The sequence below is a fragment of the Paroedura picta genome, chromosome 1 (assembly GCF_049243985.1).
Source record: "Paroedura picta isolate Pp20150507F chromosome 1, Ppicta_v3.0, whole genome shotgun sequence".
NCBI classification, from domain to species: domain Eukaryota; kingdom Metazoa; phylum Chordata; class Lepidosauria; order Squamata; family Gekkonidae; genus Paroedura; species Paroedura picta.
This window is the reverse complement of record NC_135369.1, coordinates 171,005,816-171,030,352: the sequence shown is the minus strand read 5'-3', so window position 1 is coordinate 171,030,352 and position 24,537 is coordinate 171,005,816. Positions and strand designations below refer to the sequence as shown.

Sequence of the window (24,537 nt, the reverse complement as noted above, 5' to 3'; positions counted from 1 at the left end):
GCAGAGAAACAACCACCCCACAGCCCTGATTTTGCCCCTTCAGACTTCTTTTGGAACCCAATTGGAATCTCTCCAGGATGTCAAGAGTGCAGTTTTCATGGCTTTTAAAAATATATTGGTCAGGTCAACCTGTCCCACTCCCAAAATGGCCAATGTTGGGCTTGGAGGGGGTGGGAAGGGAAGGGGCTCCAGGCAGCTGCATACACAGTTAGGCTTCCCACCCATATTCTGCCCAATCATGACACTTCTGGGTTTTCTCGAAGCCTGAAGAATATTTCAAGGGTTTCTCAATGCTAAAAAAGGTGAGAAAAGCTGACCTAGATGGAAGATATGTTCTCCCCCCCCCCTGCAAACAAGTAGCTTCACATTTTGATCTTTTTGCTTAAGAAAGGTTTGTATGATTTTGTAAGCCAAACTTTTTTACTTATCTTTGTATTATACGTAGCCACATGTCACATGGCTAGTCTGATCTTCTCAAACCTCAGAAGCTAAGCAGGGTAAGGCCTGATTTGTACTTGGATGGGCGACCCCCAAGGAAGTACCAGGTAGACACACAGAGAAAGGCAATGTCAAACCATCTCTAAATGTCTCTTGTCTTGAAACCCCTCTCAGGTACCATGAGTCAGCTGTGGCTTCATGGGACTTTCTGCCACATGAAAATGACATCATAATTTGAGGCCCTCCCCAAAGTAAACCACTATCTGAACAGGAGATGGGGAAGAAGAGTTGTTTTTTATACCCTGCTTTTCACCACCAGATGGAGTCTCAAAGTGGCTAACAATGACCTTCCTTTCCTCTCCCCACAACAGGCACCCTGTGAGGGTAGGTGGGGCTGAAAGAGCGCTGACAGGACTGCTCTCTGAGAACAACACTATCAGGGCTGTGACTAGCTCAAGGCCACCCATAGATCCTAGCCGAGACAGATAGTGTATAATTTTAATTTTTTTTGTTTACTACAGCTATAATTCATAACTTGTTGTGAACCACCTTGAGTTAGTTAGCCGAAAGAAGTAGTGGTATACAAATCTAAATAAATAAATAATTTGTGAAACAGATTGGTGGTTTTCATAACTGTCCGAAGCATTAAAATGTGCAGAGTAGAACAGATTTAACTGAGAGCCAGCTTGGTTTTACTGGTTAGGAGCGTGGACTTCTAATCTGGTGAGCCGGGTTTGATTCCCTGCTCCCCCTTATGCAGCCAGCTGGGTGACTTTGGGTTCACCACAGCACTGATAAAGCTGTTCCGACCGAGCAGGAATATCAGGGCTCTCTCAGCCTCACCTCCCTCACACGGTGCCTGTTGTGGGGAGAGGAAGGGAAGGCGAATTTAAGCCACTTTGAAACTCCTTCGGGTAGAGAAAAGCGGCATATAAGAACCAACTCTTCTTCTAGTGCTCAATGGCCCTAGACCACTTGCACCTTCTACTTGACCCTGGATCTAGTAAGTACATTTCTAACAATATGTAATACGCTCCCCCCATCCAGTTATAGGAAGAAAGCTCCCGTATCCACATACATAGCCCAGTTCTACAAGTTATGCTTGGTCCATCCACACAGATGGTCTTTTCCAGTTGGTGGTGGATCTTCAGCATTCTGTGCATAAGAAGAGTCACGGCGGGTTGTTGTTGGCAAACCACCCCGTATTGAGTCTGCCATGAAAACGCTAGAGGGCGTCACCCCAAGGGTCAGACATGACTCGGTGCTTGCACAGGGGATACCTTTACCTTTTATGGCCATATATGATCATGTCAAACCTCATTCCACCCCAGCCAATGATGGGCCTGGAGGGGATGGGGAGAGGCTCTGAGTGGGCATGTACAGAGCTATGCTTCCCAACCATATTCTGCATGATTGCACCATTTCTACGGTTTCTAGGGGTTTCTCAATGGTAAAAAAGTTAAGAAAGGCTTGGGCTACGGTGTCATTTATTTGCTTAGGCTGAAAAACAATAGCCTTAGAAATAAAATAAAGAAATAAAAAGGGGAGGGAAGGAAGGTCTCAATTTTAAAAGGCGAAAAAAATTCTACTTTAGGACCAACTTGCAAAAGAGCTCTGGACGTGGATCTGCAGGCATCTACAGGCAAAAGAGAAGGAAAAAGGATTTCATGATATTACTGCGCCATTGTATTGACTGAATTTGGATTGAAAAGAAGTTTGGGGGAAACTATTTGAAGGGTTCTAATAGGAGGGCTTTAGAAGTACAGCTTGACCGGAGACAACCAATGTGCTATCAAGTAAAGGGTGCCGTGCTTCACTGCCTTGTATTTCTTTGTGGATATTGCAGCCCAAGAAGGCAAGGGATATTACATACATTGCTTAGATCAGTGGTCCCCAACCTTTATTAGGCTGGGGACCGGCAGGGCATCGGGCCGCGCCCGCGGGGACCGCGCCCGCGCGGGCCACGCCCACGGATCGGGCCGCGCCCACGGGCCGCGCCCGCGAGCCACGCCCGCGGATCGGGCCGCACCCGCGGGCCGCGCCCCCGGATCGGGCCGCGCGGGCGCGGCCTGCACGGGCGCGGCCCGGCCGTGATTTCCTCTCCCTGCCCTCCCCGCAGTAAGAAGCTTCCCGGGCCGCAAGCTTGCGGCCGGGGAAGTTTTTTACTGCAGGGGGGCGGGGAGAGGGAGCCGCGGCCCGGCACCATAGCCTTCGCGGCCCGGCGCCGGGCCGCGGCCCGCAGGTTGGGGACCACTGGCTTAGATTATCGGTAACCATTTGACAGAGTGCCACATTAGGAGTATATGTCTCAGGAGCGGAGCCATGAGATAAGTGTGAGGCTGGCTCATTGGATTGTGAAATTGGTTAAAAAGAAGGAAACAAAAAAATAAAAATACTCCCACCTAACCATAACTTTTTCTAAGCTGAGGAGAAATTATGAGCTGTGTGTGAGGGAATACGTTTGCAGATTCTGGAGATCTCGAAAGCCTGGGGGCTGGTTGTTGCCGACTGATGAGTTGTAGAGACTGTTAATGAGGGATAAGCAGAGGCCTCTGCCCTCTATCTACTCCACTATATCCCTAACTTTCTGACAGTGGGTGCAAGCAAAGCTTTGCCCCAGATCTCTCTCTAGCTACTAGTACATTTTAGATAATAGAATACCACTAGAAAAATAGGAGATTTTAAACTAGTGAATAAAAGCTCCCGCCCCTTGAGATGTTGTAATGTTTGGGAAAAGTGCATACATGCAAGCCAAATGAAAAGATATTGTCTGCTGGGAACAACAGCAAATTCATTTGGTTGGACAATGTCCCTGGCAGGTGCACATCTATTAAATGTCTCTTTCCTTTACCCACTTCCCCTCATTCCATTATGGCTTCATAGTACACAAACATGATAAGCAGGATGCCAGAAACAATTCAGAAGATTAACAACTTCCCTTGCCAAGCATTGTCTTTTCCAGTGAATCTTGTCTTTTCATGATGTGATCAAGTACAATAGCTTGAGGGTAGCCATGGCTTCTTGGGGGAATTCCAGCTCAGTTTGATCTAAAGCCCATTTATTTATTGGAAGTCCATGGTAGCTGTAAAACTCTCCACATTTCAAGTGAATCAATTTGCTTCCTGTTCATTGTCAACTGTTCATGTCCATAGACAGTAATGAGAAATTTCATGGCATTAATTATCTTGATTTTAGTCTCCACTGAAACTTCCTTACACTTAAGGATCTTTTCAAGTTCCTTCACAGCTGCCCTTCCAAGTCTCAGTCGCTTTCTAATTAGTCTCCCTTTTTGCTTGATGACGGAGTTAAGGAGTAGAAAATGTGAACCATTTGTTTCTTCATTGTCCACTTTAAAATGATATAATAACATAGCAGAACAGAGTGCTTAGTGAATGTTTGGGAGGCCAAAGGAATGGCTGTGTAGAAACTTGGCCTAATAACCTGTAATGGAGCCACGCCTCTATGAGGACAAGTGCTATCCACTAAGTATCACAACTACAGTGACAAAGCGTAGAGAAAAAGTAAGGAGCCAAGAACATTAAGTACGTGTGCAAGTTTGACAGCACAGCAAAGGAAGAAAACAGTTTTCACTTGCCGTCCTTCTGTGTGCGTATGTGTGCACATGTGTAAATGTCATCAAGTTGCTTACGATTTTTGGCAATCCTATGAATTAATCACCCTCAAAATATCCTATCATTAGCAGCCTTGCTCAAGTCTTCCAAATCGTGGGTTGTGCCTTTCTTGATGGAGTCAGTCCATTTCCTAGAACCATAGTTGGAAGGGACCTCTAGTCCAACCCCCTGCACAATGCAGGAACTCATGACTACCTGCCCATCCACAATGACCCCAATTTCATGCCTAAGTAATCCCCCCACATACACACCAAAATCTACAGAATCCAGCCTGGTCTGGAGGAAATTCCCCTACCATCCCACAGAGCTGATCAGCAATTCCCTGGGTATGCAAGGAAGGGCCACAAGAGACAAACACTGGCACATCCCTTCCTGCCCACCCACTCACAATCTGCCTAAGTTCATAAAATCAGCATTGCTGTCAGATGACTATCTAGCCTCTGCTTAAAAACTTCCAAAGAAGGGGAACCCACCACCTCCCGAGGAAGCCTGTTCCACTGAGAAACCACTCTGTCACGAACTTCTTCCGGATGTTCAGCATAAAATTCTTTTGAATTAATTCCAATCCATTGGCTCAGGTCCAACCCTCTGGGCAATAAAACAACTCCGCTCAAACCATTATATAACAGCCCTTCATGATTTTGAAGATGGTTATTGTATAACCCCTTAGTTGATTGATGTTGTCGTTTAATATTGGTTCTTTCCTTTTTTTTTTCTATTGCCTTCAACTTTTTCTAGCATTATTATCTTTTCCAGTGAGTCTTATCAATAATAGGCTCAGATTAGTCATTAGAGCTTCTGGGGAGCCTCAGGCTGTTTCAGAGAGACTCAAAAACCGCCAATGGTTCAGAGGCGTCCCCTTAAAATTTAAAGAGAAACACAAACAGGGAGGGAAACAGCCTCTTACCTTGGTACCCTTCTCTCCTGCTCTGGTTTTCCCCGGGCTCTTCCCCAAGCCCTGAAACAAAAAAGGAGGGAGAAAGAGAGACCAATGGCTGGCCTCCCTGTAGGAGCCAGCCAATCATTGCAAAGCATTTTGCCTCTGCTAATTATTTGCAATGGAGTTGAGATCCTGCAGCGCGCCTTGCTGCAAAGAAAAACAAGGTGGGGGGAGTTAGCCTATAGGGAGGCATGCTTTTGGGGGGGGGATTTCTTTGCCAATCATAGGTTTTTCCTTTTTAAAAATCTTCTGTGCTTGGACAAGTGAGTATATATCGTAAGGCCAGGGGTCTTCTTACTTGCTTCTGTTGCTGCCTCCAGATCTGTGCTGCTCTGGTAGAGCAGATTATTTGAAGCTGGCTCCCAGAGAGTTGGGCTTCGCTGGCTTGCTGCCTCTGCTGCTGCTGCTGGAGGATCTTCATCGCTGGAGAAGACATCAAATGGTTTGACCAACCTATTCTTTGGCTTGGTGGGGGTGGGGTCTGGAATGCTTGGGGTTCATTTTTTCCCCTTTCCTTGTGTTTATTTCTTCTTTTTGCTCTGGCTGAGTGCTGTTGTGGCCTGGGAGGCAGCCCTGTTTGTTTTGGGTTTTTTTTTTCCTTGGGGCCACTATTGGTCTTTACATTTTTAAAAAAAGATTTAATTCAGCGTTGTTGTTTTTCAGTGGGTGTTGGGGAGGGTGGCCTGCTCCTCAGTGCTGGTTTGCTGCTGTTGTGGCCTTGTTGAGGCACGCTAGTTGTGCCAGGTTCTTATTGGGGTGCAGCTGTTGTTAGAGTTTAAAGTTTTAAACTGTGCTTCCAGTGTTGTTACTGTTGTTGCTGTGACTTACTCACTTTGGATATTGTGGTTCCCTGGGTGGGTGGCCCACTGCTCTGTTTTCCTGCTGTTGTCGTGACCTGTTCGGTTCTTCTTGGATGCCCAATAAGTTCTTCCCCTCTAAATAGGCACTAAACTTGGTGTAGTGGTTAAAGGCCTGTGACCTGTAGAGCCAGGTTTCATTCCCCACCCCAGTGTTCAATGTATGTGTCGAACGTGTAGTCTTAGAATGTCTCTAACAACTTTGCAGTTTGAAATGACGCCATCAGCCATGCTCTCTGGGCGATATCTCCAAATACCACCAGCCCATCGCCTGTGTATATGTGGAAATCCATCTGTGGAGGACCTGCCCTATTTCTGATTCTGACAAAATCACCTATCTGTTATCAGATGTCAACCCCAGAGCACTTTTTGCTCTGGCCGCCAGGAAGATCTGAGCCAAAGCATTTTTACAGGAGCCTCCACCTTGATACACCATTTTTTTCCTCATTGTAACTCAGTAGCCCATGTTTACAATTTTATGTATGCAATATTGGATAAATATTGTTTTATTCGTATTTGTACCATATAGTTTTAATTATGCTTTGCAATGGCCTTTGGCTATATACAATAAACGTTTTCGTTTCATATAATATTGTGTATCTAACTCCTGCCAGAGCTGATCTCACAGAGCAGTTCTGACAGAGCTCTCTCAGGGTGTCTGGCAGGAGGAGAGGAAGGGGATTGTAAGCCACTTTGAGACCTTTGAGTTGTCTGTTGGTGTGGATTTGTACCACCCGCGCTCCCGCCCTGATGTGGTGTTTAGTGGGCCTCCAGGTCCCCCCTGGAGGCTGGCATCGCAAGACTACTAGTGGTGCTAGTGGTGCTGTGAGATTTCCCACACACACACACACACACACACACACACACACCCTTGCCAGGCAGCCCCCTCCTCTCCAGGGGAAAGCAGGTGAGCTCTGAGTGGACTTCAGTGATTCTTCAGTTCTCACCTGGAGTCTGACACCCAAGACATTGAGTTTGAGGGCCACCGAAGTGCTTTGGGTATCTCCGAAGCTGAGGAGATCTTCGAGGCGAACCGAAGCACCTCCTTCCGAAGCCAAGGCGGTCCAGATTTTTTCATTAGCGCACATGCCTAATATTATGGATGACGCAACCAGTTGGATGTGATCACATGGCAACACTCTTGTGAAACAAGTCCCTTCATTATGTTCATCCAGTATGGAGAAGCAGGAAAATTTCCAGGCTAACTAACCAAGTCCCCTGACTCACTCTTACACACCTAGGGTTTGACTCTCAGTCCATACTGCACAGCAAGACTTCAGCTCAGTTTAAAGTGCACGAGGTTATCTATCCACATACTCTTCCAAATGAAATAATAGACCCCCCTCTTTTCTGGTTGGCTAGAGTGGTAAGGCAGCAGACATGCAGTCTGAAAGCTCTGCCCATGAGGCTGGGAGTTCAATCCCAGCAGCTGGCTCAAGGTTGACTCAACCTTCCATCCTTCCGAGGTCGGTCAAATGAGTACCCAGCTTGCTGGGGGGTAAAACGGTAATGACTGGGGAAGGCACTGGCAAACCATCCCGTATTGAGTCTGCCATGAAAACGCTAGAGGGCGTCACCCCAAGGATCAGAGATGACCTGGTGCTTGCACAGGGGATACCTTTACCTTTAAAGGGTGGCAATCAAAATAGCTGGATAATTTGGTGGCTTCCTAGATCCTGGTCTGTCCAAAAGGAGAAGAAGAAGAAGAAGAGTTGGTTCTTATATGCCGCTTTTCCCTACCCGAAGGAGGCTCAAAGCGGCTTACCCTTTCCTCTCCCCACAACAGACACCCTGTGGGGTGGGTGAGGCTGAGAGAGCCCTGATATCACTGCCCGGTCAGAACAGTTTTATCAGTGCCGTGGCGAGCCCAAGGTCACCCAGCTGGTTGCATGTGGGGGAGCGCAGAATCGCGCTCTGTGATGGGCATCTGTGATGGTGCATTTGTGATGGTGGGTTGGGCTAGGCAGAGTTTCATGGCCTTCTTTTGACCAATACCACCCCTGCTTGAAACGCATCTTCCATTTACTGCTGGCTCACCTGTCCATGAACTCCACCGAGAAGCACTCACCTTCATCCTCCTCCCTCAATATGCTGCACAGAAAGCTAAGGGTTTGGATGAGGCCATTTATTACCCAGGGAGTTACCATTCAGCACACCACGCCATACAGTGAATGATGCTCCAGAGTGTTCACTGATGCATTCTGCCTGTGATGAACGACTAACCCTAATCCAGCAAGTCGTGTTATGGCCTAACTCAGACTTTTTCAACCATGGCACCACAAATCAACCAGGGCCCTGGAAGTATTAATTGTTGTTGTATTTTATTTTTTTAATGTTAAACATTTACTATGGTCATACATGGTAATGTCGATCTAACCCCCTTCCCCAAAAAAAGGGGATGGGAAGGGGAGGAGGGGGTGGGAAGGGGAGGAGTCCCGGGTGGGTGTGTACACAGCTATGCTTCCCAACCGTATTGTATAAGATCATGCTACTTTGGGGGTTTCTCAAAGCTTGAAGAATGTTTCAGGGGTTTCTCAACAGTAAAAAAAAAAAAAAGTTGAGAAAGGCTGGCCTAATTAGTCCAAAGCCTTGGCCTAATTACCCCATTTTTCTAAATAACAAGAATCAGGCTGGAGGCGTCTCCATCAACACCGATCCGAGAAGACTCAAGCAAGGCATGCTTGAGTTTAGAGCAACCAGTTAATTCCATGCTGCCCTGAGGGTGGGAGGATGGTCAACGTCATGCAGCATATGCCTTGCTAATGTGATGATGCAGCAGAGAGCTACTTTGTCCTCTTCCACTTGACTGTCCATATACGATGAGCAATTAATTGTGCCAGCCGTAACATTGCCTTGTTCCTTGTTTGCTTTCTCCGGCTCCAATGACCATGCATTAATTTCTGATAGATCTTCTAGCCCATTTTGGGAGGGGAAACACCATGGCTTAAAGCAGTGGTTCTCAACCTTCCTAATGCCACGACCCTTTAATGCAGTTCCTCGTGTAGTGGTGACCCCCAACCATAAAATTATGCCAGTGTTCTTTCACAGACATTAAACCCAAACCGACTAATGGCATGAAGATCCATTGCTCATGGTTGTATATAAATTGGTTAGAAATTGGCGGACGTCTTCAGGAGGAGCGGCAACAGTGGCAGGCCCCCCCCCCCGGCCAAGCTGCTGCCCTGCTGCGACTCCTGTGAAAGGGTCATTCGACCCCCAAAGGGGTCCCAACCCTCAGGTTGAGAGCCACTGGCTTAAAAGAGTATCATGAGCTATTTAGAGAATATGATTGGGGGGGGGGGCTGTAAAAAGGAGCGCAAATGATACAGACATCCTTGTCGCCCCAAAAGTTCTGTTGGTATAATTTTCACACTTGTGTCTCCTGCAACTGCGAATTTCCGAAGTGGGAACAGTTTTTTTGTGTGTGTTTTAAAAGGAAAGGGGGAAGGGGGGAGTTTCCTTAGCTCTGAAGTTAATTCAGTTCCAGCAAGTCTTTAGCACGGAAGAAAACGAGAGCAGTTATTATCTATCACAAAAGGAGATGTCCTTCTGTGCTTATAATGAGCCAGTGTAATCATCAAAAATACATATGGGGGGAAAAAAGCCCACTGAAAATACCAACGAAAAGATATCTCGGTCTGCGTTCTGCTTCAGCCGTCTTCCTCAGGTTTTCATGTGCATGCTGCTAACTTGTACAGACGCAAAACTCACTGTGGCTCTTTGTGAGATATGAGTGGTTCTCAGTTTTGCAGCACCACAACGTAATGCTCTGACCAGTGGCTCTGCTGGTAATGGCTTCCCTTTCAGCTGGATGAATGCCCCTAGCATGCGTCTGTAGTCTTCAGCATGAGCAAAAGGCAAAGTGGGACTATACAGTTCCAAAGACTAGAGCCGTGAAAGTCAGAAGGGTCGATTGGTCCATGCCTGTGCTCTCCTTCCCCTGTCTTGCTTCCTAGGAGTCTCCCCCCTCCCCTTGCTGGGTCACATTAGCCCTGCTCACATGGTACAGGGAAGACATACGTATCCTGCCTCTACATGCATATATCAACATTCAGTTGAAACCAGGGGCCACTAAATATGGGGCAAATATGGGGCAAGTCACCCTCATCAGCTGTACATGCATTGACATGAGAAGTCATTGTGTAAAGAAGAATCGAGGGTACCATGTACACCAGTGGTTCTCAACCTGGGGTTCGGGACTCCTTTGGGGGTTGAACGACACTTTCACAGGGGTCGCAGCTGGGGGGGGGCACCATCCACACAACAGCCTTGCGGGGTAGATCGAGATAGAGCGCTTGTCTGTCTGGAGCAGTGGAAAAGAGCGAGATCGGCATGGTGGGACAATCATGAACAATGGATCTTCATGCCGTTGGTCAGTTTCAGTTTAGTTTCTGTGAAAGAACCCTTGCATGATTTTATGGTTGGGGGTCATCACAACACGAGGAACTGTATTAAATGGTTGCGGCATTAGGAAGATTGAGAACCACTGCTGTACTCAGACTGTTTGTGTTTAACTTGTGAAGTCGGTTGTGCCTCAAATGAGATTCAGGCTTGGATTCAGGCCATGCAGCTGAATATATTTCTTCAGAGGTGGATCATTGGTCAGTATTGTCTATTCTGGCAGTATCTGTCCAGGGGATGTGGTAGAATTCTTTTGCATCTCCTACTAGCTGTCAGATATTGAAACTAGGAACTCCTGCATGCAAAACAAATGCTCTGTCATTGAACCATGGCCCCTTCACAAATGTGAGATTACGTTTATCTCCCCTTAAAATAATGATGAACACATATACCCCAAAGGCATGATAAACTCCAATATAACACGGAAGATTATCCAAATGCGTTTCAAGCTGGATATGCTTATCCAGGAAGTATGACTTAGCTCTTTTAGAACCAAACCAGACAATATCTGGGAGATTTGTTACCAAAGTTGTTCCCATTGTATTAGTTTCATGTACTTATATCATAGAGCCTCTTGTGGTGCAGCCGACATGCTGTCTGAAGCTCTGACCATGAGTCCGGGAGTTCAATCCCAGCAGCCGGCTCAAGGTTGACTCAGCCTTCCATCCTTCCGAGGTCGGTAAAATGAGTACCCAGCTTGCTGGGGGGTAAACGGTAATGACTGGGGAAGGCACTGGCAAACCACCCTGTACTGAGTCTGCCAAGAAAACGCTAGAGGGCGTCACCCCAAGGGCCAGACATGACTCAGTGCTTGCGCAGAGGATACCTTCACCTTACTCATATCATAGCCCTCTTAGCAGGTTTTTGTACCCAGTAAACCTTCCAAGCTGTCTTCAAGGACAGCTTCATGCTGGATGTGATGCAATAATCCAACATTATGCCTTGGTAGCTTAGATTAGCGATCCCCAACCTGTAGGCCGCTGACCACATGTGGTCCTTCGACTAATCCCCCCCGGCCCTTTACAACACACTTCGGGTGTCATTGTCTCCCTTCACTCCCAGATGGGACTATCTCGTTGCAGAGAAACAAGCTCAGGGTTCCCATTGATTTGTCATTGTCATGAGTTAAAATTTCCATGAAAATAAAATGCTCCTTATGTTCATTGTTGTGGAGTGTCTGTATCTTATTTTGAAGGGATGTTTAAACATTACCATAGCGATCAGAGAGTGTTAGGGCAGTGGTTGTGAGTAGAGGAGGAAACTACCCCCCCACCACCGGGCCTCAGTAAAAGGCGTTGAGTGGTCCCCGGTGATAAAAAGGCTGGGGACCACTGGCTTAGATGAGCACGACCAAATCGACTGAGTCGAGAAAGAAGTATAATTCTTTGATCATATTTAACTGGGGAAAGGAACTTTTGTTGAAATCATCTGTTTCTCAAAGAGTAACATGAGCCCCCAAAATACTTAAGAGTCTTTGTTCAGCTAACTTAACCCTATTTGAAAGACTGACTGGTCCTGGATGGCTGGAATTAGACCAATCTCATCAGATGGAAGCTAAGCAGGGTTAGCTTAGCTTCCCTTCATCCATCCTAGTAGCATATTGACTGGAATCCATTTTGGCTTGTTTCTTCTATCCGCATCATCCAAACACTGATCAGACTGGCACTGAAGCCAGGGTATCTTTCCAGTGATTTCCCACATGTATGCCTTCATAAACTTGTACTTAGTAGTTCCTACACTCTCCTGATTGCAGAAATGTTAAGATGTCATTGGCATGTTAAGACATCCACCACAAATCAAGTCTGAAGTACACACTCATGTGTGCTTCAGTATAAGAGCCTCTTGTGGCGCAGAGTAGTAAGGCAGCAGACATGCAGTCTGAAGCTGTCTGCCCATGAGGCTGGGGGTTCAATCCCAGCAGCCGGCTCAAGGTTGACTCAGCCTTCCACCCTTCCGAGGTCGGTAAAATGAGCTCCCAGCTTGCTGGGGGGTAAAACAGTAATGACTGGGGAAGGCACTGGCAAACCACCCCGTATTGAGTCTGCCATGAAAACGCTAGAGGGCGTCACCCCAAGGGTCAGACATGACCCGGTGCTTGCACAGGGGACACCTTTACCTTTATTGATGTGATTTTGTTTCTAGCTTGACTGAGTGAGAAAACTTAGAATAAGGACAAGGGAGTGGGAAGAACTGGGGGGAAACAGCAAATAGGAAACCATATTAGGATGACTCTTTGGAAACTATGTTTAGAAGGTGAAAGAATAGATTTCTGCCATTATTTCAGTAAAATTAGACTAGGCCTTTGAGTGAGCTGGCAGTAGGAGAAAGAAATTGTTTGTATTGTGAAGACTCTAATTTACTTTCTGTCCAGGCAAACCATTCCCCGGCACTCAAGGTATTATCCGTCTTTTGGTCTCTTCTTAGTGTTGGCCAATTGACAACTCTTCCTAAAGCCCTGAAGAACGATGCACTCAGAGTAAACATTGGAAAGCGGCCAGGCCCATCACCGCTCAGCAGTTCTGTGCCAGAGACAAGCCACAGCTCTGTTTTCCTCCTGAATGACTGAGTCCTCCACAGTGTTTTGAAGCATGCCCCATTCGGCAAGCTCTGAAAGATACATGGCTGACCCTCATTCCATGGAGGTCTTCCACTATGGCAACGTGACAGGAGCTCCGAGGAGCCATATGTTTGAATTTATCCCATACATGTGCAGCTGCCGATGTCAGCGGCAGGTCAGGCGACCATATTACCGCTGCCAGTTTCCCCTCCTAAGTTCTGCTGAATGTTTCTATTGTCCTCCTCCTTCAGCTCAGAAGCACATTTTGTAGGAGAGCCGGGGGGGGGGGGGAGTGAATCTGGAATCCTTCTAAAACAGACTTTCTCAACTTATTTTACCATTGAGAATGCCCTGAAACATTCTTTAGGCTTCGAGAAACCCCAGAGGTGGTGTTTTTGTGCAGAATGCGGTTGAGAAGCATAGCTGTGTTCACGCCCACCTGGAGCCCCTCCCCTTCCCACCCCCTTCCAGATTCACCATTGGCCATTGGGATGGGGAGGTTGGCATGCCCATATATGGCCATTTCACCTGATAAATGTTTAACAAGTTAAAAGAATATATTTAAAATTAACTCCCACCAATTCAGGAAACTGTTCTTGGGCTGTCAAGAAACCCCAGGGTTTTTTTTTCATTGTTCCACAAGCCCAAATGTTTTTTCCAATGGTTCTATTAATGATTTGTGAGCAAACTGTGACCCAGATGAGTGGAGTATCCCTGATAACTGTTTAAACCAATGAGATTTGCTTCCAAGTAAGGGATGCACTAAGTTATTTCTGCAAAGGAAACAATGTCTTTCTGCGGAGTGTGATTTTCTCCCCACCCCATGCGGCACAAGGGCTTCAAAAAGCTGCACGTTATCCATTTCTGTTAACACTATAACATGAGCTGTTTGCTGTAGGAACCTATCCTACCAGTCACCACTAAATTTCATTTGCTTCTAAATCAATCAAACCAGTAGCACCCATAAGACCAGCAAAGATTAATTCAAGGCATGAGCTTTCGAGTGCAAGCACTCTTCCTCAGACTATGAACTACCATCATGACAGTGGGAATATAAAGCAAAAGGTAATTCTGTTAAATTAGTAAACTGTGTCACAACATCCAAATATAGCCATATGCTAATTCTTTGCGCAAACAGCCAATCAGTACTGGGATGGAGGGAGGGACAGAGGGAGGACAGATGGCAACAGACATTACATGGCAGGGGGCGTCAAAATGGAGGCCAAGGGTAAACCCAAACACAAGGAATTCTCCATTGGACAGCCCTCGATTAGAACCCACCTTAAAACTGAAAATGTTACCGGGAGGGTGAGCACAGAGTTTGGCTCTGCAGCTGCAAAGGCTTCAGGGGAGGGCAGTATATAAATGCAATTAATTAATTAATTGGGTGCAGAAACGAACGCAAAGTTCAGCACTTTAAAAAGACAAATGCACGGGATATCACTAGGGCAGGAATGGTCCTTGTACTGGAGAGCCCGTTCCTTGTAGGGCACCTGCTGATACTAATCCTAAATCCACACAATCTATTATAGAAGAAGAAGAAGGGTTCTTATATGCCGCTTTTCTCTACCCGAAGGAGTCTCAAAGTGGCTTGCAATCGCTTTCCCTTTCCTCTCTCCACAACAGACCCCCTGTGAGGTGGGTGAAGCTGAAAGAGCCCTGATATCACTGCTCCGACAGAACAGCTTTATCAGCACCATGGCGAGCCCAAGGTCACCCAAGCTGGCTGCATGTGGGGGAGAATCGAACCCGGCATGCCAGATTAGAAGTCCACACTCCTAACCAAACTGGCTCTCTTAGAATCATAGAGTTGGAAGGGGCCATGTAGACCATCCAGTCCAACTCTCTGGTCAATACAGGATCAGCCTAAAGCATCCAGGATAAATATCTGTCCAGCCACTGCTTGAAGATTGCCAAAGCAGCCCGACAAGCCAATACCGAGCCCCAGGAAACACAGAACCACAGGGGAAAGCCATGGCAATTCCGGGAGCCTGTGCCAACTCCCGATATTCCTGGTGCATCCCAGGTAGGTTTGAGAGACCTGACTAAAAAACAAACAAACAAACAAACCACAAATATGGATGTTTTTTTCCAGGTATCTTTTCAGCTCAAGAATATCCAAATGCGCATTCCTGGAGCCGACGTTTCATTTGTACCGATCTCCCTTTTCTACATTTCAACAAGGCTAGAGCTGCTTTCAACTGAGCGGCATCTGAACTCTCGTGCCTCGTGCCTTTCAATCCCGCATTGCCTGGGTGTTACAAAGGGCCATTAAACATAAAGTACATTAATCCCACCGTTTCTGTGAAAGATGTCGCACAAAACAAAATCATGTTGTTCCATATGTCATTGTTGGGCAGCCTTTGTACTCGGAATTCCTCCGACACTCCGGCATGATACAAAGCCCACCACAATCAATGCGAGGATTTTGATCAGCTCCCTGAAGTGCTTCAGCTTGTCTACTATCAGTGTTGGAGCCATGTCAGTTTTTGTTTTCAAATCCCATTTGCATGTGTTCGGCTAAATGAGGCAGGTGCCTTCTATGAATAATGACAATACCTGGATGAATTGCAGCATAAATCCTCGGTCCCCAAAGGGACTGTTTCAACTTGGGTTGCAGATGCTACCCGGCAATTCCACCGTGCTGTGGAGAACAGATTCGGTATACAGGAGGGAGAGGGCACCACCCTGCATTTGGCATTTCCTAGTCTTCTAAAACAGGGGTAGTTAATCTGTGGTGGAATAGGCTACCTAAGGAGGTGGTGAGCTCCCCCTCACTGGCAGTCTTCAAGCAAAGGTTGGATACACACTTTTCTTGGATGCTTTAGGATGCTTAGGGCTGATCCTGTGTTGAGCAGGGGGTTGGACTAGGTGGCCTGTGTGGCCCCTTCCAACTCTATGATTCTATGTCCTCCAGATGTTCATGGACTACAATTGTAGTCCATGAACATCTGGAGGACCACAGGTTGACTACCCCTGTTCTAAAATACACTTTCTCCTGGGGAGGAAAGCTATGGCAAATCTAGACAGCATCCTAAAAAGCAGATACATCACCCTGCCAACAAAAGTGTGTCTAGTCAAAGCTATGGTCTTCCCAGTTGCAATGCATGGCTGCGAAAGTTGGACCATAAGGAAGGCCGAGCGTCAAAGAATTGAGGCTTTTGAACTCTGGTGCTGGAGAAGACCCTTGGACTGGAAGGCGAACAAACCGGTCAGTCCTAGAGGAGATCAGCCCTGACTGCTCCTTAGAAGGCCAGATCCGGAAGATGAAACTCAAATACTTTGGCCACCTCATGAGAAGGAAGGACTCCCTGGAGAAGAGCCTAATGCTGGGAGCGATCGAGGGCAAAAGGAGAAGGGGAAGACACAGAATGAGGTGGCTGGATGGAGTCACTGAAGCGGTCGGTACAAACTTTATTGGACTTCGAGGAATGGTAGAGGTTAGGAAGGCTTGGAGGATCATGGTCCATGGGGTCGCGATGGGTCGGACATTGCTTCGCAACTAACAACAAGTCTTCTAATGGTCACCAAAACTCTCTGAGAACTGAAAGGCTATACTGTTTGTAAATATAGTGAAAGCTTTTGAGTTACATTGGAGGGAGCGGGGGATGTTTTTCTCATCAAACTCAACCTGTCTGGTTTTCGGACCCTGGAACCCAAACTGCTTTTCTTTTAAATTTTAATGCACATAAATTAAATAGTACATCAGTTATTGTGACTATTCAAACAGAAAGAATCAGATCCCAATTTACCCGAACATTAATTAGTTCTGATTACATAGATAAAGAATCATAGAATCATAGAATCATAGAATCAAACAATCATAGAGTTGGAAGAGGCCATACAGGCCATCGTCCAACCCCCTGCTCTACGCAGGATCAGCCCAAAGCATCCTAAAGCATCCAAGAAAAGGGTGTATCCAACTTTTGCTTGAAGACTGCCAGTGAGGGGGAGCTCACCACCTCCGTAGGCAGCCTATTCCACTGCTGAACTACTCTGACTGTGAAAATTTTTTTCCTGATATCTAGCCTATATTGTTGTACTTGTAGTTTAAACCCATTACTGCGTGTCCTCTCCTCTGCAGCCAGCAGAAACAGCATCCTGCCCTCCTCCAAGTGACAACCTTTCAAATACTTAAAGAGGGCTATCATGTCCCCTCTCAACCTCCTTTTCTCCAGGCTGAACATTCCCAAGTCCCTCAACCTATCTTCGTAGGGCTGGGTCCCTTGGCCCCAGATCATTCTCGTCGCTCTCCTCTGTACCCTTTCAATTTTATCTACCTCCTTCTTGAAGTGAGGCCTCCAGAACTGCACACAGTACTCCAGGTGTGGTCTGACCAGTGCCGTATACAATGGGACTATGACATCTTGTGATTTTGATGTGATGCCCCTGTTGATACAGCCCAAAATGGCATTTGCCTTTTTTACCGCTGCATCACACTTTTACCGCTGCACCATTCTCTCCCCTTGTTTAAGTTTGCGCATTTGAAAACTAGATGAGCTAAAGAACCCATCTTTCCTGGGTTTCAAAAGCAACTCAGTTCTGAAAAAAGGATTCCCCAGAGAGCAGCCTTTAATCTGGCGACCAAAACAAATCTCAATATTGGGATATGGTCATAGATTTCAAATCTCATTCTTTTCCTTCAAAAAGTGCTTTGATAAAGACATACACCTACTGCATTAGGGCAAAACTCCACCCCAAACCAAATCCCCCATGTTTCCATCCAGGAGTTATAATGTTAGCGTTGTTTTTTTGTTTGTTAGGTGCGAAGTCGTGTCCAACCCATCGCGACCCCATAGACAATGATCCTCCAGGCCTTCCTGTCCTCTACCATTCCCCAGAGTCCATTTAAGTTCGCACCGACTGCTTCAGTGTCTCCATCCAACCACCTCATTCTCTGTCATCCCCTTCTTCTTTTGCCCTCAATCGCTCCCAGCATTAGGCTCCTCTCCAGGGAGTCCTTCCTTCTCATGAGGTGGCCAAAGTATTTGAGTTATAGCATTGTTATGGGGAGGGAAATGACTTTTTCTGAAACTGGCTTTTAAAAAATATAGCATTTGATTCCCCTTATTCTTTTCGATTTACAAAAGAAGAATTTCTCTTTCCTTTCTCGTTCAAGAGAAATCAATATGCTCTTTACTAAGTTCAGCCTTCGTAGTTGTCTTATGCCATAAGCCATTGGGTGGTGGTCTAGCAGGAAGACGGGAAGATTTGGAGAGATGTCTGTCTCTGAGCTTCTAAAAAGTTAAACCTTCAAAACACTGCACTCCTATAATACAGTTTCTGAGAACAATATTATTTTCAGAAACTGCTTAATGTTTTAGTTGATCGATGATAGGCCTTTTGACCTAGCCATCCATAACATGAACCTGCCCTATAGCGTCTGTTTACAGAGTGACAGCAGCTCTTCAGCTTCTCCAGAAAAGACTTTACAGATCACTAATTTTTTTCAGATCACTAATTTTGGCACGCTGAGGTTTCTTTCCCTCAAATAGGCCATTTTCCCTGTTTAACCTTGAAAACTGGTCATATCCTTCAGGATTTATTAGCAGTGTGTCTCAACAACATTAGAAGGCCCCTTTTTGGGATTCATAGACACATACAGATTTACAAGCATTGGTCTGCCCCTTGAAGAAGCCTGATGTGTGGCAAAATGCACACACTGAACATGAATTCTCCTTGACCACTGCTTTGCCATGAGAGGATAAGACAACTGCTCTTTGTATTGCATTTGACTGGCAAGCTGTGGTCGCCATGTTAACGTTCTGCTTCTTTTATCTGGATTCTTTATTACTGTATGATCTGTTGTGTACATTGTGATTGGCTTGTTAGAGCTATGTTGACAGTTCACATTTGTCTATCTATGTTAATTCATATATTCTTGTTGAAAGAAATACATTATTAAGTAGCTGGGTTCACGTGAACCTTTTGGGTTTTTTTTAGAAGAAGAAGAAGAGTTGGTTCTTATGTGGCGCTTTTCTCTATCCGAAGGAGTCTCAAAGCAGATTACAATCGCCTTCCCTTTCCTCTCCCCACAACAGACACCCTGTGAGGTGGGTGAGGTTGAGAGAGCCCTTATATTATTGCTTGGTCAGAACAGCTTTATCAGTGCCATGGCGAGCCCAAGGTCACCCAGCTGGTTGCATGTGGGGGAGCGCAGATTCAAACCCGGCTCGCCAGATTAGAAGTCCGCACCCCTAACCACTACACCAAGCTGGAGATACCATACCAGGGATTTATTCTGGACCATCTGCATGCAAAGTAGGCATTCTGTCAGTGAGCCACAGCCTCCCTACATGAACACACACGAGATACTTGAAACTGCCTTCTACTGAATCAGTCCTGTGGTCCACCAAGTCAGTTTTGTCACACTGGCAGCAGTTCCCCATCCACATCACTTACTGCCCGATCTGCCAGGGCTTGAACCTGGCACTTTCTGCAGGCTAAACAGATGCTCCGCATACAAGTTAAATAGGCAAGGCGACAGTATACAGCCTTGCCAAACTCCTTTCTCAATTTTGAACCAATCAGTGATTCCAGGCCCAGTTCTCACTGTTGCTTCTTGACCTGCATATATATATAGGTTTCTCAAGAGACAAATAAGATGCTCTGGTATTCCCATCTCTTTAAGAACTTGCCACAATTTGTTATGTAGAATCAGTAGAACCTCTTAATAGCCTGAACAAAGCATGGAGACTATTGCTCACTTTCTGATCAACTAATAAATATAATGATTTTTCAAATTGTTCCTCGGCAACTGTTCTGTGTTAGAAGACTAAAGCGGAGCAGGATTAATCTATTTTGATGTGTTTTGTGTGCCTTCTCCCCCCATCCGTTCTGTTGGCCAAGGCTTCAGAAATAGCACACATCAGACTTCTGGAACTGTGTTGAAGAAAATCAAAACTGAATTCCCGGCTCAGTTTATTCCAGGTTTGTTCCCCCCCACACCTTTAGGGGAGGGCTCCTCAAAACTGGCTTTGGAACTAACCTACCAATTTAAAAACAAAACCAAAATGAAGTGGTTCGGATGGGCTTGAGAAACTACGGGAGGAAGAAGGGAAGGGGAGGAAGGAGGAGGGGGGATCAGGATTGTAATGAAATCGCAATTGCAGCCTTCAAACACGGGAGGAACTGTCACCGTTCTGTACCTTTAGAAAAGTGTAACGTGATGCAAGGTGACAATTGGAAGATGTATGTGTCGACGTCTTATGTGTCGACGTTGCCTGCAGCCCAGTGCTGAATAAACCACAGAGTGCACTGTCGGTTTGGTGATTTAGGGGCCTTGACATCTCTGTTCGTAAGCAAAAAAAATCACATTAGCAATATGATTTGTTGAACCCATATATATATATCCTGGAATTTTTGATTGCTCTGTATATGTGTGTGTTCCAGAAGTTAAGTGTATGACTGCAGAATGCTAACTCTTACAATGCATATAGATATTCCTAAAAACAAATGGATGAGGATCCTGAAAAAAACAAATTTTGGTGGAATTAAACTGGGGGGGGGGGCGGGGAGAAAAAGAGCAGATGGGACTATTGATATGGCTGCCAGTGGCTTGGGCAGAAGGCAGTGGGGGAAAAAACCCACACACTATAATTTCCTTTCCTAAATGGAGAAAACTTAAAACTGGTTCTTGTTGTTGGATCTGGGCAGATGGAAGTAGCTGGCAGAACTTCGTCACAAATTGGTCTGGATATAAATTTCTTTTAAGGATAATGTTTGTGACCAGGGAGAAATGTCAGGACTCAATTGGTGCTGTGCTGTATGGTCCAGGTAGGGAGAGGGAGGCGTTGTGTATGTATGTGCATGTAGCCATGCCAACACATAATTGCAACATGCAGAAAATGGAAGCATTATTGTGATCATTTTGGTTTCCTCAGAGGAAATTCCTCTGTCCCTCGAATCAATGCATCAAGCATGTATATGCAAGAATCTCATCATGACTCATTGGTTGCAAAGGGCAATTCTATCATGCAGGCGTGGCCAAACTGTGGCTCTCCAGATGTCTGTAGACTACAGTTAACATGAAACCCTCCCAGTGTGTGCTCATGGCAATTGTAGGCTCATGGCAATTGTACTGTGCTTCTAGTGCATTAAAGAACTGCAAGAAGGAACAACTGAACGTGGCAGCCAGCTGGGTGACCTTGAGGAAGTCGCAGTCCTGTTAGAACTGTGCTCAGCCTGTCAGAGTTCTCTCAGCTGCACCTACCTCATGGGCGCGTAGGGTTGTGTGTGGTGGCATCCGAATCAGCCGTTCCAGGCCAACACAATCTGCGTGTGTGCGCCGAGTTATGTACTGGCGTCTATGCCTTCCCTGTTGGGAGTTGTGCTGGGAGGAAGTTTAAACGAGTTATACCACCATGTTGTATTTTATGTCCTTTGTATTAATGTTTTGGTGGGGATTTTTTAGTGTCTACTAATATTGTAACCCGCCATGAGCTTATTCCCAGGAGTGGCGGGAAATAAATTTGTAACAGCTTGTGCTGTTAAAATAATTGAGCAAGGCGTAGGTGGGCGGAGTGCGTGCATCCGGATTGGCCCAAAGTCCAAACAGATCCCACCCCAACAACATGCCCAGGGGCAATCTGGCGTAATCGCTGACCGTTTGCCCCTTACCGCCACTGGGAGAGGAGTTCAGAAGGGCTGTTGGGGGGGGGGGGGTACTATACAGTCTTTCGACTAAAACTTCTCTATACCTGTGAGCCAATATATATATATATATATATATAGTTTAAATTCTGTCAAGAAGAATAGATCCTTGTGAAGGACTTCACCAGCAAATACTAAGTTGAAAAACAACTACTGATAATCACTGATGAAAATACCTTTGAAAACGGTTTAAATCTGGAGGCCGTTTTGGTTGTTCTATTAAAAGAAGAGATAAGACATTTCTAGGTATATTTATTGTTAAATTGTTTAAATGTTTATTATAGCCTAGGGTAGGTTCTTTCTTCTGTTATTATACTCATTTTGAACGGTCTTCTTTTCATGGAGAAGGAAGCCTATAACAGCCCCTGACTGGGGGGGGGGGGGGAGGCGTTTCTGAGAGCAACGCAGAGGAGTCTGTAGGCGTACTCGTACTTTCCTTTTTGGGGGGAGTGAACCTTTACCTTTATGCCTAACAGTTGGCTGACAGGAGGCCACAGAAAAGCCCCTTCTCACTTAAAATATTGCTCTGGCCGGCTTCGCTGCTGGAGGGAAGACGCAGCCAAACAATGTGTATTTCTTCATGGTGGCTCTCTGCAGATTTGAGGCCTACTGCAAAGGGTTGTTGTACAGAATAAACTGGTTGCTGTTGCAGAGGTTGTTTTGTCTCCCATTTTATCTGCAGCAACCCTGTGCAATAGGCCTCAAGTGTTTCAACTCCACAACAACCTGCATGGGAGGCCTTACATGTTAGTTCTCCACAACAACCTTGTCTACCCTCCAAAGCAGCCCTTTCTGCTAGGGGGGGCTGAACTTTGTAGTCTGCAGATGAACTGTAATTCCAGGAGCTTTCCATGCCCCACTTGGAGGTTGGCTACCACCTGAGTTGGAAATATTCCTGGATGTTTGGAGAAGGTCCTTAAAATGGTACAATGCCTCAGAGTCCGGCCTCCAAATTAACCATTTTTGCTTGCAGAGCTGATCATTATACTCTAGAGACGAGCAGTGATCTAGAGACGATGGTAGAGGCTTGCAGACTGAAGTTGGGGTGAAGTGGTGCAGGTGTGTCCCTCCTGGGCTACGGGCTATGGCCAGCCCTTACCAGCACGATTTGTGTTCTGGGGCGCAGACAGACCAGCATCAGTCCTGCGAGTCTGGAAATTGCTGGAAGATATAAATAAATATTTACAGCCCGAAACTGTAAATAGTGAACAAATAAATGGCTGGAGAGACATGGGAACTGGAGTGATTTTTCTCAAACTTGGCCTGGTAAATAAAAAAAATAGCATTTGTCAGGAAGGTCCTATGAACTCAAAGGCATAAGTGGCCCAGAATTTCAAGTGGAGTTAGCTTTACAGAAGAAGAAGAAGAAGAAGAGTTGGTTCTTATATGCCGCTTTTCCCTACCCGAAGGAGGCTCAAAGCGGCTTACAGTCGCCTTCCCATTCCTCTCCCCACAACAGACACCCTGTGAGGTGGGTGAGGCTGAGAGAGCCCTGATATCACTGCTCGGTGAGAACAGTTTTATCAGTGCTGTGGCGAGCCCAAGGTCACCCAGCTGGTTGCATGTGGGGGAGCTCAGAATCGAACCTGGCATGCCAGATTAGAAGTCCGCACTCCTAACCACTACACCAAACTGGCTTTACAGGAAAGTAGACAGTGAGATTTTGGGGAGAACGAGGTGATCCACTTTTATTAGGCAATGACTTGGCCTTGCGGGTAACAACAGGAACTGCCGTTGCCAGCAGTAGGCCTCAGGCTTCAGAAGGGTAGTCATCACCAGCCAAGCAACAAACTGTGCTTGCCAAGGGGTGTCTGTGGCCACGTGTATTCTTTTGAATGGGTGCATGTGAGGGGGGGGGGAGAGCTTTCCCTACAGCCTAACTTCCTGGAGATAAGCTGTTCTTCCAGGGGATTCTCTGACTCCACCTGGAGGCTGGCATCCCTAAACTTCAGTGGAATACAATGCTGTGTACAGTCACCCCTCCAAAGCAGCCCTTTTTGCCTGGAGAGCTGAGCAGCAATTCCAGGAGATCTCCAAGCCCCACCTTGAGGTTGGCTGTCTCTGGTCTGAACATATTCCTGCAGCCACCTAGCACCCCCTGACCTATTTCAGGTCAAGAAAACATTGCAGGAGTTAAGTTTGCCAGATTGGTGTAGATTCATGTTCTGGAATTCCACACTAACTAGGTGTACGTAAAAGTGATTAAGATCAAGACTACTGTTCACAGAGAGACCTCCTCTTAGGGTTGCCGTCTTCCAAGTGACACCCTCTACCCCACCTCCCTCACAGAGAGTCTGTGATGGGGAAAGGAATGGAAGGTGATTGGAAACTAGTTTGATACACCTGAGGCCTGCTGGGTGACTGCAGCCCATTCCCATTTCTCTCAGACCTCTTACAGCCCCACATCCCTCACAGGTTGTCTATTGTGGGGAGACAAAGGGAAAAAAATGTTTGTAAACCGCTTTGAGACTCCTTTGGGTAGTAAATAGCAGGGTACAAAAATCCAGTTCTTCTTCTAAGGAGCAACTGTGAAACAAATATGTGGCCGCATAATATTTTATCAACAGTAAAAAAAACGGAGAGAGAAAGAGCAGGGTGGACATCTGTGTACTCTCACTACCCTGTGTGGATTCGGGCAGGGGGACATTTTGGTGTCTGTGGCCTAATTCACACAAGAAGGGAAATGATGCAGAACTGGGGGGAATTGGTTGCCATGTAATCTTCCCCTAAAAAGAGTCTCCAGTCTGATTTTCCCTTCACATATCTGAAGACATGGCTCTGGAAAGCTCATCTGTAACCACTATGCCACAATTCCCAAAGGTCAGTTCTCCCCCACACTGAACGATCATTCCAAACCACAGGTTGTTGACACCTGTCTCTTCACACCCATGCCCTCATTTGTCATCACAAGCCCCCCACTCCACAACACACACATTCAACCCCATGCCCTTACAGACGGGACAACCCCCCCCCCCCCTCTTCCCACCATGAAGCTCTAGCGCCCGTTGTATTCCTGGATACAACAGGCTTTGCCCCTAGTAATAATAATAAGCCATCAGG

The 24,537-nt window shown here is 46.3% G+C and overlaps 1 long non-coding RNA gene across 2 annotated transcripts in view; it reads left to right on the top strand.

Annotated features, from left to right (window-relative positions):
- Nucleotides 1–5,128: 5,128 nt before the first annotated feature.
- Nucleotides 5,129–24,537, top strand: part of LOC143820663 (uncharacterized) — a 74,761-nt gene continuing 55,352 nt past the window's right edge. The window contains exons 1-3 of one of the 2 annotated variants that reach the window (XR_013225466.1): nucleotides 5,129–5,174; nucleotides 5,331–5,452; nucleotides 19,675–19,734. This is a non-coding gene — a long non-coding RNA (uncharacterized LOC143820663). Of the gene's footprint in view, nucleotides 5,175–5,330; nucleotides 5,453–19,674; nucleotides 19,735–24,537 lie in introns of those variants that run through there. The other variant, XR_013225462.1, reaches the window with a different exon arrangement.